This window comes from Fukomys damarensis, unplaced genomic scaffold (assembly GCF_012274545.1).
Source record: "Fukomys damarensis isolate Sample0158 unplaced genomic scaffold, DMR_v1.0_HiC HiC_scaffold_19, whole genome shotgun sequence".
In the NCBI taxonomy this organism is placed as follows: Eukaryota; Metazoa; Chordata; class Mammalia; order Rodentia; family Bathyergidae; genus Fukomys; species Fukomys damarensis.
In genome coordinates this window covers 37,749,502-37,770,282 of record NW_022900931.1, presented here as the reverse complement: position 1 = coordinate 37,770,282, position 20,781 = coordinate 37,749,502, and the positions used below count along the sequence as shown (strand labels likewise).

The window sequence follows — 20,781 nt, the reverse complement described above, 5'->3', positions numbered from 1 at the left end:
ATATGTTATGGTGGTCTTACCATTAGTATTTCATCCTATTTTTTATTTAGGTATCCAGCAAACACTGATTAGAATAGCAAATGTTCTAATCTTATTCTTGGTTTTAAAGGAAACGTTTTCAGATAAGAAAGATCCCCTCATTTATAGTTTTGTTTTATTACAAGTAGGTATTAAGTTTTACTCAATGTTTATTCTTCCAACACCCTGTATTTTTCTATTTTAATATATTACAATGGTGCATTTAACAGACAGATCTTAAGTCAAACTCTTGTGTTCTTGTAATTAATTAAATGTAGTTATGACATACTCTTGTGCTGTTTGCTTAGATTATGCTTAGATTTTTGCATCCCTGTTCTTGAGTGAAATGGGTCCATAATTTTTTGTTTCTAATCTGATACTTTTTGGCTGGATTTGGTTTAAAAAAAAAAAAAACTAGATTAGACTCATCAAACAGTTACAGAAGGTTGTGTATTTTTTATTTCTTTTCCCCTGAAAGATTTTTCCCCATGTATATGTGATAGAATCCACCTGTAAAAACATAGGAGAGTAGGATGGTGGTTTCCAGGGGCTGTGGTGAGTAAGGGGGAGAGAGTGACAGGGAAAGGTTGGTCAATTGGTTCTAGTTACAGTTAGAGAGGAGAAACAGGTTTTGATGTTCTCTTGCACAGTAGGTGAATATAAATAATGATATGTAGTGTACTCATAAAAATTAGAAGAAAGGATTCCGAATGTTCTCATCACAAAGAAATGATAAATATTTCAGAAGATAGATAAATCTACTCTGAATTGAACATTACACAATCACATGGTATCTAATAAATATGTACAGTTTTACTTGTAAATTAAAAAAGAAAAGTTCAATCTCGGGTACCAAAAAAAAAAATAACAAAAAAAAAAAAAAAAAAAAAAAAGGAAAAAAATTTGATCTTATTGCTCTCATTTTAGAGATATTTTAAGTACAGATGTATTTTTTCAAAATTATTGTACCAAATGAAGCTTTTCTAGTTCTTCTTGAGGCAGTTTGGATAATATATGTTTTTGTAGGGCTTTGTCTATTTCAACTAAGATGTAAACTTTATTTGTATAAAGATGTTCCTAATAACCTCTTATATTCTCAGGGTCTGCTTCACAGCTGAAAATTCCCTCTCTTTGGCTCTTATGATTTACTTAGGTCTTTATTTCCTCAATCACACTTGTTGGAGGATTATAATTCATTATTTTTTCAAAGAACTAATTTTTTCTGTTTTGTTAACTTCAGATCTCAGCTCATTATTTTATTTTTCTGCATTTTTTGGGAGGGGTTGTATCGATTCCTTTTATCTTACTCTTAAGATGTAAATGTTTCACGTGTTAATGTCAACTTCTCTATTTTAACAGAATTTTACCATTTAAATTCATCACTAACTACTCTTTTAGTATGAACTCACAAGTGTTACTACTCAATATTTTTATTATTATTCAGGTACAAATATATACATTGTTGGTTCATTAGTTATAAAAAGTATATCTTATACATCTCTAATTTAAAGGGCTAGAAAACTTTTTTCTCTAATAATTTTGTTGGAATATCGGATCACAGACTATATTCTGTATGATATAATTTTAAAATTTTCTTGAGGTTTACCACATAGCATTATATGCCTTTAAATCTTTATAAATTTTGAAAAGAATGTTCATTTATCAATTGTTAGATATAACATCCTGTAACCATTTGTAATATCAAGCTGCGGGTTTGTAGTGTTCAAATTTTCTAACCTTTATTGAACCATGAATCACAAAGAATGTTGTATTAAAATATTCTAGTATGATGAGATTTTGTATTATAATTTTTGTTATATGTATTTTGAAATTTAAATTTCAAATTAGATTATCTCCTTGGTCTATTGAAATGTTTATTATTATTATTATTGCTTTAAAGTCTGATAATTTGCAATGATTTTATCAAAATTATGAGTAGTAATTACCTGGTAAAAGTTTTTAGTTTTAACACTTCCTGTTAAGATTTTGAGTTATAAACTTAAATACTTTTCTTACAAGTGGGACAGAGGTCAGTTTCGCTTGGAAAAATATAACTGTTGATTTTAAATGGAGATATAGTAATTCTTGTTTACATTTATTGTTATTATTACAATATTTATGGTTTTTCTTAACTATTTTCCAATTCTATTTGTCTTAGTTTTTTTTTTTTTTTTTTGGTACCGGGGATCGAACTCTGGTCCTTGCGCTTGCAAGGCAGGTGGTAGAACCACTGAACTAAATCCCTAGTCTTTGTCTTAGTTTTTTAAGCTTCACTTTACTCCTACTATTTAAAATTGCAACCTTTCCTCATTCTACTTCTCCTATTTTTGTATTTTGGGATTACTTAAAATATTAGAAATTATAAAGTTAGAGCACTTTATGTTTAAAACAATATCTCAAGCTTCTTTCTGAAATATTCAAGACCATAATATAATTTAATTTTGATACTTTTTGCTTTGTATGCTTTAATATAGCTTAAATTCAATCTTTTTAATTAAACTTTTAAAACTGTATTATCATAACCATTTTTGTTTACCTCTGTTCATTGCCACTTATCATTGAGTTTTTTCTACATACATGTTTTATCCTAGAATCATTCTTGTTTTAGAAACTCAGTGTTTTGGGCTGGGTTTGATCCCCAGTACCCCCCCCCAAAAAAAAAAAACCCAAAACAAGAACAGCAACAAAGAAACTCAGTGGTTTTCTAGAAAATATCGTCACTTTTTTCTTTCATGAATGATTCTGTTCTTTCTCCAATTGTACAAGTTTTGTTCTTTATTTTAGTTTGTTCAGTCAGATCTTTTCATTTATTAAACTTTTCCAGACTTTTGCTTTTTAAATAATCTATTGAGTTTCCATTTTTTTAACTATTACACTTATCATTTGTTTTAGTCACTTTCTCATTGCTGAGACACAATACTATTGTGTTCTGGCTGTGTCTAGATGCTGCCCCCGCAAAGCCTCATAGGTGGGGTTTTTGGAGGTGGCTGCAGAGATCAAGGACGTGCTGCTGGGAATGATTCACCTGTGCTAGGATCCACCCTAGGGGTAGATAGTGGATGAAATATGAGGGACAGAGAGAGCTGCTGTGTTCCTTACTGGTTGCTTGTTGTTTATTGCTACTGCTACTTGTCTTCTGCTCTGCGGTGCCCCTCAGCCATGCCACCCTACCTTAGAGCCAGCCAATTATGGACTGAAACCCCTACAAACTGTGAGCCAAATGCACCTTTCTCTCTTTCACTTTGGGTGTTGGGTATTTTGTCTCAGCAACGAGAAAAGTAACTAAGACAACACCCAACACCCACAGTTAAAGAAGGAGAGGTTTACTTTGTCTCACGTTCATGGTCCATGGCTGCTTGGCATCAAGGCCGAAACAGCATGGTGGAAAACCAGGAAGAAAGCTGCTCCCAGAGTGGTGACCAGAAAGAGGATGAAGGGAGGAGCCAGGAGGGAGACCATCCTGAGACCTGACAGTGTTCCACCTCTTCCAAGAAGGCTCCACCCTCCAACTTCACACTCTGCAGTGCACCCACGAGAGTGGCGCCCACCCCACACTCATCCGATCACTTTGGGGGCCCCTTCACCACATCGTCAGTGTATAGGGAGACCTCTGAGCAATTAGGCTAATGAAGCCTTTGTTCCTGAAGGGGGACCTGGGAGGGACGTCCTGGAGTCCACCATGAGTACCTACTTCCTCAGCCATTTGCTCTGCATGCCCCTTAAGCTACAGATTAAGCCTTGTCTTTCTTTTAAATAGGAAAGCAGTTTTATTTATCTTTTCTTCTTCTTCAAGCAATGTCTCATTCGGCTTCAATAATGCAGCTCTCTCCTTTCTCCCAAGTTGCTTTGCTTCTGTGTCTCTCTTTCTGGGCTGTTCTTCTCTGCGGTGAATCTGGACTTTGTCTCAGAAGCTCTTCTCTCCTCTCTCCCATTCTCTTTAGGTGATCTTATTCAGATCCCTAGACATAAATTACATTCACAGCTTATGAATATTTAGCTAAAATCTCTGTACAACCAAATTCTGTTTGGAATAGATATATTCATTTATAACACCAGTAGCAATATGTGTTTATATCGTAAGGATTTCTACATTAATATTAAATGGAAAGTTTGATAACAATTTTTTCTTCAACCTAAGTCCTTGGAAGTATAACTTGTTCAAGATTATCTTGGGTTTCATTGTAATTCAGTGAAACATTGAGTTATATGAGTTCATATGCTGGGCCTCTTACATTGATATAAAATATAATATAAAATTAAAAGGGCCTTTTACACATAAAATATGGGCCTCTTACACAGGCTGCCATATGAATAAAACTGGAGAAATAGGGAGATATTTACAAGGAGATATTTACAAGTAATCACTTCTCAGATATGATAGATTCAGCAGTAAATACTTTAGATGCTGCTGTACCCTGTCTTACTAAAGGAAATGCATTATTTCTCATAATGAGAAAATATTAAAACTGCTAGTCATATTGGTAATAAGGTACCCACACCCTGATTAACCATGTGGGGTGAGTAAGTTTGGTGATTCTACCAAGTGTTCTAAAGTTCCACCGAGTTTCCACGCCACTGCCTCTCTTATCATCTCTAGGCTTGGCTTTCTCTTGTAATCACAAATGGTTGTGATATGCATCGTCATCTTGAGAGTGCCGTGATTATTTGGAAATGACCATGACTAGTGACACACGGGGACTATGTACATCCCTTGCATTCTGGAACGTATTACTCCTTATCACCCCAGTTCTCTGCTCTGACCCCATTTCGCTGGGAATATTCCCATGTCCAGCCTGACTCTGGGCTGGGCATCACCCATTGCAGACGTGGTATCCCTGTGGAGTCCTGCCTTGTTCTCCAAACCCACTCCAGAAACCTGAAATAGAAAGGGAAGAAAGGAGATCCCTAAGGTCACACAAGGGAGCGTGTCACAGAAGGTACTCGGTAGTCTGAAATACAGCCATTTCACAGCCCACTCGAACAGTAGAATAGGATTTCATTCATTGAAATAGCATTTCAAATTATTTACCTTCAGAAAGACAGTAACATCCAAACCAAGCTTTCTTGTTGGATCATGAATAAACAGTGGCTGATCTGAATTAAATTCATGTAAATGCCTTAAAAAAAAAGACAGTGTAGACCAATGCAATTTTTTTGCAATTTCTCAAAATCATTCCTTAATATTCAAGGTTAATTTTGAGTAATAGGTCAATGCCCAGACAGTCACATCTTGATGTCACATGTTTTGAGAACCTTGACTCACATAATAGACAACACAAGTGACAAACATTTCCTGATATTCTCTAAGCTCAGTCATAATAAAAACTGAGGAGAGATGCTCAAAATGCTGCCAGGCAAGGGACACATCAGAATGCAGGGGTCTCTAGCAGGTCACCTGAGGACAGATTTCAGCACCTCCAGAAGGAAATAAACAGATCTAGACAGGCACAATTGCCTATCTCCTCAGGCTCACTAATTTATGTCTCTCTGAGGGTATTTGAATTTTGTGCCTCTTGGTGTTTTGAAGCCACTGTTGAGGAAATCATCAACTGTCTCTCTCAGGTTACTGTCACACAGGTCTCTGATTGTTCACCTGACTCCGCCACTGGGCCTGGGAAATATTTCATGCACAGTCTTTTCACTCATGAAAGAATTTTTTCCTCAGACACTTTAACATACAACAAATGAAGAGTTTCCAATAATCTCCAAAGTCAAACTTCTTCATTCGGTTTATCTTCCTTACATTTACAATTGAAGCATATATAGATTATTTTTGATTTAGGGCATTTAGCTTTTAGGATATAGCTAGTAAACAAGATAAACCTGGGTCAACAAAGCTATCTGTCCAGATTTTATTCTTTTAAAAAAATGTCCTTACACCAGAAAGAAAAAATATTAACTTTCTAAGTTTGAAAATTCTGTTCATAACCTCCTCCTGACTCCTCTGGAAGATATCTGTGTAGGTACATTTTCATTTTAGTTCAGATTTTCTAATGAGCATGTATTTAAATTAGTGTTTTCAATTTCCTTTAAGAACATTCACCATTTTTACTACCTCTGTGAACAAACTGAAAAATATGAAAATAGCGATTTGAAAGAACTATTACTGAGTGATGCAGTAGTTTCTAGAAAACAGGATTTTCTCTGGCATGAGTCTGTATGCAGTGACTCATGTAGTTTTAATTACTTGTGGATTTTCCCTTTCCCTGCAGATGTTTATATATTCTTCAGCGACAAAAATAACTCTAACTGGTACATAGCTTAATAAAATTTTTATAAAATAAAAATATTTTCAGTTAACATATATATATATATATCCATAGATGAAATAATTATAAATGTAATAAATAAATCCAAAATACAATATGACTTAATTTGCCTGAGAGCCTAAAGTCTCTCAAGTGATTTTGTTTTTAGACATTTGGAAACTTGTTACTTGAAAATGTTCTGTGAGGAAAGTAATTTTTTCTTTAGTTTTGCCATCTTTATTTGCCAAAAGAATTATTTTTTCATATTTGAAGGTGAGCACTTTAGGTACCATTCCCTAGTGTCATCTTTCAAGGTGATTCTGAAAATATCATCTAACAAATCTTTAGTTTGATTTGTGTTCTTTATGTTCATCCAAACTAGTCTGCCCCCTTCCTAGAATCTGTTGTTTTTCTTCAGAATATTCATGATTTATCTTAAACTTCCTTTGAGAACAATTCAGATTTATAATTCTAGGTAATTTAATTTTTTCCTTTTGTCACAGGAGACGTCAGGATGTGTACTCCTTTTAACACTCACGATGATATAGCCCATGTTTTCTGTGAGCTCTGAGGAGTATCTTATCCCACGCTATGTCAGCTTCCCTCATGCCTGAGGTAATGAATGGCATTGTGATCTTAGGTACATGGGTCATATCACATACTTGGGCTACTTCAGACTGTTCTGGGCTTTATTACAAACACTATACACAAAGCATATGCTTTTTGTGTGCCAGTGTCATCTCATTTGAAAATATATTTGAACTGTTTTTTTTTTTCAATTTCAAAATAGCAAGCGAAGAATGATGCAAAAATCACAGCGCTCATAAATTATCAAGGATTTCTTGTGGTAGGAAGTGAAGCTAAATAGTTTATATGTTATTGATCAGTTATGAAGTTGACCTGGCTTGTGAGATGTGATGTTGTTTTCTGAAATTAATAAAAGGCATTCAAATTAAGAAGACTTATTTAAGTTTTATTTTATGATCCTCCACTCTCTAATCAGAAGTGCTAAGATTCCACTTTGGTATTAGCTATATAAGTTCATCACTAACTTTTCAATTCCTCTGTTTCCTATCAACTGTTTTTGCTTCCCCAGCCTTCATAAGAGCCTTTATATTGCCTGAAACTAAGAAGTGGGAATTTTTCAGACGTGCCTTTGACAGGACATTTTCAAATTGCAAACACTGAAAAACACTGCTTTTCCATCGGGACAGTAAAATACTGGAAAGTTGCACCATATTCAACCTATGCATGGCACGTGTCCTGGCCTAGGGGAATGTGCGCACTGCACTGTGAGAAGAACTTGAGTTCTGGCTGTGCTGCTTTCTTGTTCAGTGATGGTAAACAACACATTGTAGTTCTCTACACCTGATAATTTTTATTTTTGCTTAAAGGCCTGAAAGAGACAACACATGTGAAGTACTCAACAGTTTCCCTGGAGAATAGATGCTCAGTCGTTGTAAGAAATGTATTATTATGCAACTTCTGAGTCCTGGAAGAATCCTCCTTTTAGTACTCTGTAGACTATCCAATACATTTTCATTCTTGATTCTTTGTGAGAACAAACAATTTGAAATTGATCAGTCTTGGAAAAAGTAAATTTAGTCTCTGTTTTCTAGCATAAGCCATTACATGCGAGGTAGGGGTAAGTCCTTGGAAACCAGTATCATCTGGGTCTGGCGGGGTGGTCTTGTCCTCTAGTCCTCTTGCCTTTCTTTCTCTGGGATTCCAGTCATGTCTAAGTTACACCCACCCACTCAGACAGCACTGACCCATTTGTCTGGAGGTATAGTTGTTTTCATGCAAGAAGCAGGTTTTGCAGTTTGTGAAATTCTCCAGTAAGACCTGCTGACAGCTTGAATGGGCAAAGAAAAGCCTTCCTGAGAAGGGACCGTTTGATTTGACGGTGGCACCTTCCCTTCTGGAAGTGTCATGTCAGACAAATGATGGTGTATCGACTCTCAGTTTTTGTTATATCCTGTCTTACAATGGCCAGGAAATGACATCTCTAATCCTTGTGCACTTTGGGTTACAGCCCCATATGTCAGGATGACAGCCAGCAGGGATGGTATTGGGAAGTCCCACCAAGTCTCTCCGCCTTGTCCCCTCCCCTTCAGAGTGAGCAGGCCACAGCTGCAGTGGACTTTCTGAGGGTGGGAGGGAGAAAGAAGCTGGTCTACCCTACGTGGAGCCCAGCTGGGCTTGTGTGCTTGTGTGGGTCCTTAGTGAGCTATCAAGAGTCCCAAGAGCATTTCTCAAAAAAAAAAAAAATGAGTTTTAAGTATTTAGTGGATTTTAATACTGTAATAACATTGAAATTCTTGTGATTTTTTTTCATTGTGAGTGGGAAAATTTTTTCTCTCTTTATTCTTATACCTAATCAAAGGGATATAATTCATCGATACGAATTCAAAGACTAGGTAATAATACTGTTATTTTAATCTGACTTTGGAATGCTGTTGGTAGTTTTCTTTGGGCATCTTTGTTATTGTTTTGTATAGATGAGATTATCTTTTTTTTCCTCATTGAGTTTATTTTTCTGTCTACTCCATGGTTTATTTTGAAGGTATTTGGATTCTTTCCACTTGCTGCCAGCTGAAACATACAAAAAGTATCTCTAGAACACTCAACCACTGACTTGAATCTCAGTTGTAATTAAATTGAAATCTGGCAAATTATTTTGAGACTTAAAAGCAGACACACCTTATATTTGAAACATAATGCTACTCTGCATTTAAAAATTATTACTCTCCCTAGAGAATACTGGTGATACATTTTAACTAGCGTTTTTTTTTTTCCTTTTTCCTCATTGAGTTTATTGGTACATTTTAGGCATACAGTACAGTTACATTCATCATTGGGATCTTGTACCTTTACATGACAGGTCTTGTTCTCATTTTTTCCCCTTGTTCCTGCCCTCCCTTCATCCCTCCTCCCTCCCCCTTTATAGATGAGATTATCTTTTAAATGTTTTGTTTTCTGAGCTGGTCAGTTGCTCTGGGTTGGAAGTACCATAACGGCAAATCAGTCTACTCAAAAAAATGTTTGCTGATGATGCCAAAAACCAAGGTTTGATGATAATTTCCTGCATACCTGGGGATTTTATAAGTTCGTTACTTGTTTCATCTGTGAAAGAACAGTGGTCCTTACCTCAAAGTGTGCTCTGAAAACTAGGTTAGTACTGATAGGGAATTTGGAAGAGTGCTGGATCCAGCAAACCATGTTAGCTATTATTATTATGTGTTGTTTATTCATCATACTGGTTCTCTATGTCAGTGCTAATATTGCCAGTGCTTTACAGATGAGGAAACTGAAGGGCAGATAAAGGAATCTGTCCATGGTCATAGCAATGTGTGGGAGAGCTGGGATCAGAGTCCAGAAACTTGGACTCCTGATCAAACCTACTTATGTTTTTTTGAGTTTCCATTTTACTGGGCAGACCTTGTAATTCCGGGAAGGCCTTAATGAGCTAGAATTATTTATATGGCATGTGATTATATCTCCTGGGATCTATGAGTGACTATATGAGTTAATCATAGGCCTGTCATTGTACATCTTTGCATTTTAATTCTTAGCTGCAAAAGAGGGAAGATGAACCAAATGCTCTCCTGGGATTTTCCAGTTCTCTGAACACACTATAAGCCTGTGGAGTTTACTTTTGCTCAAGCAATTCACCGCATTTCATTTGACCGCCAGACAAAGAGAAATTGGTTAAAATTGTATGCATTTGGGTGTGTGTAAGAATGTTTTTTCTTGTAACAAGGTAGTTAAATACTGAAAAGAGAAGCTTTTAAATTCCCTTATCCAAAGCTCTGTAGGAAAAAGGTCGACGCTACCACTTGGAGTTGTCAGTGGGCACTGATTGCCTAGGGGCAGTGCACAAACTAGGTTATAGATTTCTTGCAGCTAAATGTTTCTATTTCTCCGTGATGTTAACTCACAGTAACTGTTAGGACTTAACAATCCTAGTCAAATCATTAGCCTGCACACCAAGCTGTGAATTTCTTGCTGGGAAAAGGAAGCAGGCATATTTCCCCATTCCCCTGGAGAAAAGGCAGCTGTAAAGTCAGGTGCTCTGTGGGCTGGAGGAAGGAAGGCCACTGGCAGGATCAGCTTTGAATGGAGGCTAAATTGTGAAATAGGCTGGGGTTTCTTTCAACTTCTCAAACCACACTGCACACTACTCACTCTTCCATTTAGGTGGTCCCTGTGCTCCTAAACAAGAATCCCCCTCCACTCCTACAGAACTCAGCACCTCCTTCCCCTCCTCCAGTGTCGTGCCCTGTACCTAGGAGCCCACCACTTTGGCAGCAAAGGGCTCATGGTGGTCTAGTAAGTAACACTTTCCAGGTAACATTGTTTTCGTACAGCCTTGACTGTAGGATCCATTATTTAATACACATATTAAAGAAAAGGTCCGGATGAAGACACATGACCTTCCTAGCTCAGTGTTTCCTGAATCTTCTTACCCTTCTATGGGCAAGGCAGCCTGGCCTGGGTGGAGAGAATTAGATCTACAAAGGAAAGACCTATTAAAAAGTATAATTTTTTAATTATTGTGGCTTCTGTGACAAAACAACACTTCCACATTGTTGGTGGGAATGTAAGTTAGTACAGCCATAATGGAAATCAGTATGGAGATTTCTCAAAAAACTGAAATTAGAAATTCCATTTGACCCAGGTATGTCCCTTCTAGGCATCTTCCCAAAAGAGCTGAAAACATCATGCTACAGCAATACATGCACACTGTTGTTTATAGCAGGATGATTCATAATAGCTAAATCCTGGAAGCAACTTATATTTTCATCAACAGAGGAATGGATAAAGTAAATGTGGTATCTATATAGAAAGGAATACTCCTTGGCTATATGGAAGGATAAATTTAAGACATTTGTAGGAAAACGAATACACTTGTAAAGTACAGTGTTCAGTGTAATAAATCAGACACACAAGCTTAAATACCGTGTGGTATCTCTCATTTGAGTAAAGCAAAGAGTAAATAAAGATAAAAATAAAGAATTGACAGGGACCAGGGATTTAGCTCAGTGGTTCTGCCTCCTGCCTCAAAAGTGCAAGGACCTGAGTTTAATCTCTGGTGCCAAACAAACTAACAAACAAACACAATGAATTGATAGAAGAAAATGGAAAGATAGATGTTTTGCAAGTGGGAAGGGGACCAATAGATCAATGTTGGGCAAAGCAGGTGTAGAAAGATTTAAGATATGTCATGCACATGTACCAACTACCCACAACGAGTGTAATCATTCCATGTCACCGATATGAACTAAAAATAATAAAAAACAATAAGGAAATTAGGGAAGAGGATCTAGAGATGGAGAGAGGGAGCAAGGTGTGGAAAGAAAGAATCGGGATGTGCTATATGCATACTCCTACTCCCCAAGATGAATGTAAACTTCATGTATTGCAAACATGTACTAATAAAATACAATTAAAGAAAATATGGGATCTGGGTGAGGTGGTGCTCACTTGGAGCCCCAGCTACTCGGGTGATAAAAGCAGGGAGATTGCTTGAGCCCAGCAATTAGGGGCCAATCTGGCAGCCTAGCTAGACCCCCATCTCTTAAAAACTTTCCACTCCTGGGAGGCATTGGGGCTTTTAAGAGGTGTGGCCCAGTGGAAGGTCTTGAGGTCACTGCAGGCCCTTATAGCAGTCAGTGCAATCTCAGCCTCTTCCCCTTGTTCTTTCTTCCTGCTCCCTTGGCCATGAAGTGAGTGGTTATGCTCTGCCACAGATCCCCCCACCGTTCTCATCTGGCACCTCCACCAGGGGTCTAAAAGCAATGGGTCTACAACTGGACCCTCTAAAACCATGAATCAAAACAACGTTTTTCTTTCTAAAGGTTTTTATCCCAGGTGTTTGTTACAGTGATGGAAGCTAAAACAGGTCCTAAAGGAAAAACATCCTCTTTTTGCTGTACTACTTAGTTTCTGAGGCTGGCAGGACCAAGTCTTAGGCTGATGAGTCTGTACTGCAGGCCAGGGCTCTGGAGTACAGCTCATTAGTAGAGCAGTTGCCTTGTGTATGTGAGGCCCTGGGTTTGATCTCCAGCACCAACAAAAACAAGGAACAGAAGTTACTGGTAAGCAAGGGTCCAAGCATAAAGAATGAACAAAACATTTTCCTTTTGGATAGAAAAGAGGACAAGATTCTTCAAATCTATTTTTCCAGGATTTAAACAAATTTTTTTTGTGGTAGTAAGTACGGGCTGAACCTAGGGCCTTGTGCCTGCCAGACCACTGCCCTATCACTAATCTTTATACCCAGCACTCCAGACCTTTTGTAACTCCCCTGTAAGAGTTAATAAATGACCTTAGATATGACACTTAGCTGGAGGTCTGGTGTTGAAATTCATTACTGGTGGAGCAGTCTGGGTGAATTATATTTCACTAACCTGTACCTCTGCTGTATAGCCAGGCTTACGTTTCAGCTTTTGCTTTCTCCCGTGATTAATATCTGTTGTTATCGTCACCATCTCTTGGCAGAGTCAAGAACTGATGGAGTTTCTAGTATTTTATAGGATTTCTGGGGCCTCTTAGTTTCTAACAGGAATATCTGAATAATTTAAATCTTTTGCATCCGTTCAATAGTGTCACCAAACCCTTGAATATGTTTCTCAAGGCACATGTGATCTTTAAAGTGACCTTGGATTGTTCTAGCCTGGTAGAATTCCTCCAGCCTTCAGAAGAGCTGGCCTTCTCCTGAGTCTTTGGCTGGCCTTAGGATGAATTTAGCTAGTACCCTCCACGATCCTCCTTCCTCCCCTCCCCAAATACCAACTTGCATACCATACATCGAGCTAGAAATGTGTGGTTTCTTAATAACAAAGCATAGTTTGATTGACTATCGGTATTTCTCAATTTGTTTGGATGGAAATAGTAGTACAGCAGTTGTGTCTATTTATTTCCTTCCACATACCATCTATTCTCTTACAAATTTTATCAAGTTGTACATGGAGTTGACAAATCCAGGTAATTTTTACAGCATCTGAAAATATCCTGTTATTCAAGATTGAGTATGTTTAATCATCCAAATCTGTATTTATCAAATTATGTGCAATATTTTGATAATGTCACACTTATGAGTATGTCGTGAAAATCATTAACTTTTTCTCCCTCACTGTTTCTCAAATGCTCTGTGTAGGTTTCTGGAAGCTTAGAGTAGAGAGTGACCTGTAGCGACTTTGGCTGACCCTCTTGTAGCATTGTCATTAGTATTTCATATCCTGTATTAATTTATACTCTCCTAACCTGAACATTTTTTTTTATTTACCTCTCCAGAGAGGTCCAGATCCTTCTGAAGTATGAAGGGAGGATCCCAGGAGAAAGAGCTGAACGAGACATATGTGGCAATTAGACAATCGATACACTTGAATCCAAGAAGTTGACTGCTGAGTTGGAGTAGCTGCTGTGCTCTGATCAAACCCACGTAAGTGACCATTGGCAAACAAGATGACATCTTTGCAGCAGCGTGGAGCCTTGATTTCCAGGCAGAGTAGTGAGACTGCTCCCACCAGCTCTCACAGGGCAACATGAAAGACCCAGGATTGGAGGGTGTTCCTACTAGGAAGTGATCATCTTGGGGTGTCTGTGCAGCTTTTTTCTATATGTAATTTTTCATAATCAGCAGTTTAAAAACATCCTCTTGTTTTCCTCCTTGTCTTTCTTGCAGTCTTATTTTAATTACTTTCTTGATCCCCTTTCCAATTCCTTCTAATCCTGGATTCAGGACTGATATCTACTGGCTCATAGACTTTGGCCCTGGGAAGTGAATTAAATATAGCTTGGATTCAAAACTCTGTTAGTTCAGTTGAAAAGCTCATATGTCTGAACATGCATTTAATTCAGTTCACAATGAGGCTAAAAGCAGAGTTTTATGTTGAGCAGAAACACAGAGAAAACACATGCCACACATCACAGAAATATATTTTTGAGAAAAACTAGTCAGCAGGCTTCCCTGTAGTTTATAGGACACTGCCTGTGGGTGCTCTGTGACACTTTCCTCTTGCTGTCATTCTGCATGGCAAACTTCTATCACAATTGTTATTTTCACGAGGAGTAACTCTTTAGGAACATTACATAGTGGGCGTAAACACAGGGCTGCATTATTTTCTTACCTACTTAAGGGAGTTTATAGATAATTAAAATAGTTATCTATAAATCTTTCCAATCTAAATAATAGCATTTCACATTTTTTCTTTCTCTCTTTCAATCATCCAATGCTGTCCAGGAGCCCTCACCATACGTCCAGCATCACTCTTAGAAATACCCTTGTTGACATGAACTGCTCAGGAACTAGAAAAAAAAAAAAAAAACAGAATCACCAGGAAAAATCAATTTCTTTCCTTATGAAAGAGGCAGAGGAATAAAGTAACAACAACGACAACAACAAAAGCTTACTCATGTTCACAGTCCCATTTTACTGTTTTTACGTCATTGCAGCTTGTCCTGAGTTCTTTTGCAAAAGGCCTCTGTGAGGTCAAGGCCGCTGAGACAGCCCAGGCAGTGGACCTTCAGAAAAGGGCTACAGTACTTCAAGGGCAGCTCCGAGTGAACCAGAAGAATCTGGTGTGGATTATAGAAGGAAAAGGAAAAAAGCGAGTCACAGTCACCGATTCACTGGCTAGCTGTGCAAAAAGGAAGACATTTTTAGTAGTAAATCTAGCAGGAGACTGCGTCAGGGCTTTTTGCCCCAAATTCACCCTTCCTGCCTCACATTTACTCTGCTGAACTGCCCAGTGAATGAATTCTTCTGACCTCCTAAGTCTGTTGTGAGTGGACCAGGAGTCTGGAGGAAAGTTGGGAGGATTCATTCACTGGGCAGATGCATAGTCGGTCTAAGGCAGGAAGAATGAATTTTAAAGCAAAAGACTTCTGAGTTTTAGAACAGAAGACTTCTGATTGACTTACAACACAGTTTAGAGGGTATTTTTGTTGTCTGTTTTGTGTATTTGCAGAAGTTCCAATCCTTTTGGATTTTCTGTTGTTTGAATGTAGCTGGGCAAAGAGACAAGGAGTAGGGAAGCTCAGACCTCAGCTTTAAAACAGAAAGACTAAGGCTGGGGATGTAGCTCAATAGTTCCATCGCCTGCTTCACAAGTGCTAAGTCCTGAGTTTGACCCCCAGTACCAATAAATAAATAAATAAATACATATGTACATACATACATTCATACAAACAAACAAACCAAAACCCAGAAAGACTGTCCCAAATAAGAGATTACCAATAATATGTGGACACAATTCCTATCATCTTGGAGTTGTCATACCTATACTTGTTTTAAAAATTAGTGTCAGTGCTCAGAGAGTATTGATCATGTAATTTAACAAAATGTAGTAGTTTCATTTAATGAATTTTGTGTTATGTTAAAAATGCATTAACACTTCCTTAGCTGTCCACAGGAAAATGACATTCACTTTGCATGATAGCAATGAGGGTAAAAGCTGTAATTCCAAGTTCAGTCAAGCACTTTTGGAGCTAATTTGTTCATATTTATTCATGTACTTGGAACAATTCACATTTGGAAGTGGCTGTTTCAGTCAAGCATCTTGCTGTAAGGGCTCTGAAGCTGTTCAGTCAGTGAGTCTAAAAAGGATTTTTCATTGTGGTTTTCAACAACCATAAGTGAATGTTTCCAGTTGTCTGGAAGAATTTTACTTACATTAAGATTCATTTTAGACATAATGCTGTAATACGTCAAATAAATTTGTTCAATCTCCGAGCCCTTCCTTCTTAAATAATTACAGTGTTAACCAATCACTGGGGACGTGGAATGTGGATACCCAAATATAAAGCTGATTAGAGGCAAATGAGCAAGTTTACTTGAGCCAGACACTTTTTGCTTCATTCCTCTCTACTCTTTCTCTAGACATAATTTAGTAAAACATACTTGCTCAAATTAGCTGTTTAGTTTGATTTTTCCTAGGGCTTGGCTTGAATATTAACAATGGGTACAGGAAACAAAGTTTGAAGGAGAAGAGGGACAGAAGTGCTGTACACTGTGCCCAAGGCCATAGTGACTCTGGGCTTACTATTTGATGTTAAGTGGGTTCACAGAGTACTTTAATGAAAACGTTTAAGAATTCAAATGTCCTCTGTAGGATTGACTCAGAACTCACAGCTATGTGGGGGAACATTCTTTGGTTTTCTAGAACTTTGGTTGGGTCTGTAAACACACATACATATAAAGAGGGAGAGAAAAATATAATCTATGGTAATTACTTAGCATGTATTAGCTTGTGGTACATTGGTGTATTAGCTTTTTGTTGCTGTGACAAAATGCCTGAGATAATCAAAAGAAGGAAAGGCTTGTTTTGGCTCATAGTTTCAGGATGTTAGTCCATGGTTGCTGGGTTCCTGTGGTGAAATAGAACGTCATGGTGAGAGCACACAAACCTGCTCGCTTTATAGCAGCTAGAAAGCAAAGGAAAAAGAGGAGAACAGTAGGACCTCCATATCCCCTTCAAGGCCCACCTCCTCTCCTAGGCTGTACCTCTTCTTGTTCCAACAACGCTTTCAGATGGAGGCCAAACCTTTGGCATAGGACTCTTTGGGGGACATTTAACATTCAAACTATATCCGGTAGAGATTGTAAAGATTGTTATTGTATTGAAAAATAAGATCATTTACTAATAGATTTCTGTGTTCTAGATGAGAGCTAGGAAATGTACACAGTCTTTCTGTGGTATAAATTTGGGATCAGTAAATGATGTTCTGCATACCCAATCTGGCTTATCACCTGTTTGTGCAAATAAAGTTTTATTGGAGCACAACAGTGCACTGCATTTGTTAATGTATCGCCTATGGTAGATTTTGTGCTGCAGCTATAGGATGGGTATGACAGGGACCGTACTATAGGGTATGTCCTGTGAAGCCTAAAATAGTTACCATCTGGTCCCTTACAGTAGAGGTTTGTCAATCCATGCTTGATAGTAGCTTGAAGGAAAAGATTAGGCTTGTTTCCTGCAAAATATGTGGTTTAGCGTTATTTATAAATTGGAACTAGTTGTTTTTAAAAGTTTAAACAAGAGGCATGAAAGTTATGGTTTTTTGCAAGTATAAAATCTAAGACTATGAAATTTTGTGTTTTATGAAGGTTTTTCCTGGATGTTTACTAAAATTCTCCTTACTACTTATTTTCCTGATAGGATATCCTGCTGACACTATAAAGCCATTGATGATGTGAAAATTGCAAAAGCATTCCATTTCTTACTTTCATTTGGTTGCCAAATAAATACAAATTAAGAACTAAGTTTAGTTGACAAGAGGTAGATTCTTTGGCTTTTAACCACAGGATTTTCTGTAGGTGTGAAATATCTTTAGACACTTTATGGAGAGAGATACCTTTTGAATGACAAAAGAATCATCTTCTGTGAACAGATATTAGAAGAGACTCCTAAATCCAGTGATAAAGTAGTGGATAAAGCTCTGTGGAATGCTAGTCAAGGCCTTTCCTGCCCTGTCAGGTTCTCAGGCGATGGAGTATGGCATCTGACTGATCTGCTTCACTGCTGTTTCCCTAGTTAAGAGTTCTGTTTACTGCTCAGCTCAGTTTTGAGCCTATTGCTTAATATCTTGGGCCTCACTTTTCCCATCTGCAAAAAGGAGCAATAATAATGACACCCCAGAGGGCGAGTACAGACAGCTTAGAAGTATGCTGTGATCACCCTTGGTATTGTCCAGTTGAAAGGTTAGGAGCAGAGAAGGGTCTTTGTAAAATAATAAACTAATTTAACTTCTAAAAAATTCACATTTCTGTAGGCATTATAATGAATTCATCAGAATGTTCTTAGAGAGACGGCATCCTCCCCTTGTACTGGTAAAGCCTTTGCTCTCACTTTTTTGTTTTCAATATTTATTTAGAAGCTTGAATATTTAAAAGGTTGTGTCTGTAATTTAGGTTTTTTGCACACTGTCTTTTTGCACCTGGCACATTTTCTCCCAAGTTCACAAAAGAAGCTGATTCCCTGACAGAAATGGGAAGTCTAGCAAGTCAAAACACTGCTTCCGAAGCTTAGCTGAGGTTATCCTGTTGTCAGACGTGCATGTCTTTACCTGTATCATCTCTCTGAAAATGAGCAGGCTAATGCACTTAACCACGGTCTGGGATAACACGAGACAATAGAACAGCAGCTCAATCAAACAGATGCAGAGAACAAGGGCATAGTATGTGCTCTGTCAGCCAAGTTTGCCTTGTTTTGTTTTTTAATGTTTCACTCATCTGCTCTAACACATAGTATGTTGTATAGTGAAAACAGAAAGGTGAGTGTTAAAAGAGGCCAAATGTGGCCCTCTAAAGACTGAAAATCCTCCTCCCCCACATACGGAGGTATGGTTTGACCACCACTCAAAGGCTGGTCTCTCTGAGTTTTATTTCCCTAAAGAATACTTTTGATCTAACATAAATTCTGCAAGAAGCTTAAAAACATTAAGCTTCCATATAACTTTACAATGATCTATAATTTGAATGCACAGTGACAAAGCTTCTAGAGCTAGGAAAATGAGGAGTAGATTGAAAAATGAATGTAGAGGATCAATTTTGAAGAAAACATCAAAAAGTGTTTTTTTTTTCTCATTGAGTTTATTGGTACATTTTAGGTATACAGTACAATTACATTCATCTTTGGGATCTTGTACCTTTACATGACAGGTCTTGGTTCTCATTTATCCCCCTTATCCCTGCCCTCCCTTCACCCCCTCCTCCCTTCCCTATTTATAAATACTTTATTTCCATTTTTTCATTTTCTCATTTTTTTTCTTTTCCCTTATTTCCTTTCCCCTACCCTTCCCACTTCCCCTACACCTTTAGCCCTTTTATTCCTATACCAAAAAGTGTTTTAAATGACACACTTCCTTCAGCTTTTGTCTCTCCTTTTATATCACAGCGAATTTCTTTTCTCACAGTGGGATTTTAAATTAATTTATAATTACACACACTTGCAGGAGATGGGAGTGGAGTGACCTAATTATAGCCCAAATGGATCGCCTCTGGCGATCCTGCAATTAGAGCCGCTGGTGTAGGTGACGGGCAGCATCCTGCCCCAGTGTGTGCAGCAGCTCCTGGGCAGTGGGCGCCGACAGCACTTCACACAGTCCTCAGCATCATGTCAAAATCCGCACAAGTTATTTGGAAGCAAAAATAAACAAATAAAAGTAAGCTTCAAAGTGATGATAGGCCAAAGACTTCCCCTGTCCTGTGCAGATATAAACACGAACTGTGACTATCAAGGGAACAAAAGCCAGCAGAGGGGTTTGATGCTGGGTCTGTATTTAACTAGATTCTAATTAGGCACAATTAAGCTGCCAGGGAATAATAGCTACAGTGACAACGAAGGCGAAAGTGCCCAGATCGAATGTTTCCCACCATCTCTTTAGATTTCTCTTTCTTGCTGAGATTTAGTTGGAAGTGATAGAGGAAGCAAAAGGTCTTAACAGGTATCTAATGGGGTCACTGCAGCAGCAAATTCCTTTTTGGTAATTCTTTGACCTCACTTTTTGTGCACTCTGCAGCAAAAGAATTAATTACTTCTATAATGTGTGCTCAATTCTTCTCTCTTCTTCAATCCAAGAGACATTTCTCCACCTTTATCAATCCCTAAAAGGGAGCTTAAACTGTAATCGGGAGTCACATTATTATTATTTTTTTTGGGGGGGGTTTGCAAAGTGAGAAAAGAATACTCTGGCAAACAAGGGAGATCCTAAATCCCATAAGAATCAGGGAATAAGTAATATAAATGACATGTGGTTGAGATGGAGGAGAAAAAGAAGCACCAAATGTACTGTTGATGAATCGGAACAAAATCAGGTAGAGCAATATGGTGCTGGTTGGTCGGTGAGTGGAGAGATGGCCCGGGTCTTGTGTGCTGGCAGAGACCACCAACTATAACAAAATGCAAATCCTGAAACTCTGAGTAACAAGTGGCTGTGGACAGCAAAAGGCCAACCTAGAGTCCTAGGTGACCTAATATTTGGACCCTTTTCTGTGTTCTATGTATAATAGAATTATTTAATGGTATATAGTATAGCTAATATTTAAGTGATAAATATTTGCATCGCCTAATTGACACATTTATTGTGGCTTTATTAAAACTATGTAACACTCCGCGAGATTATACATATTTTAGTAAGCTTGTGGCTAAAGAATAACTCATCTAGATTTTTAGTTATAATTTACACAGAACTATTCCTTTTTGAATAGCAAGAAATACTTTAAATATTTACCAAAATCTCATGACTTGAAATCCTGTCACAATCTGTTCTTAAAATTTTCCAATAACTTAGGATAAAAATAGGATGAATGCCATTGTTTTCTGACTGTTACTGCGTGTCCTCTTTTCTACCACAGACTGCACTTCAGGAGGTTGCTAGGTGTACAAATGGGAACAACACAAAAGGCGGAGCTTGGGGAGGGAGAAGAAACAGTCAAAAGAACTAGCAGATTAACACTTTTCACTGGCCTGCAAGCTAGTCCTATGCACTAAATGTGGCTCACTAGCTA

General features: G+C 37.8%; 1 long non-coding RNA gene across 2 annotated transcripts in view; it reads left to right on the top strand.

Annotated features, from left to right (window-relative positions):
- LOC104849229 overlaps positions 1 to 20,781 on the top strand; it is a 76,752-nt gene that overhangs the window by 20,555 nt on the left and 35,416 nt on the right. Inside the window, exons 2-3 of one of the 2 annotated variants that reach the window (XR_004518073.1) lie at positions 13,566 to 13,713; positions 14,515 to 14,662. This is a non-coding gene — a long non-coding RNA (uncharacterized LOC104849229). Of the gene's footprint in view, positions 1 to 13,565; positions 13,714 to 14,514; positions 14,663 to 20,781 lie in introns of those variants that run through there. The other variant, XR_776697.2, reaches the window with a different exon arrangement.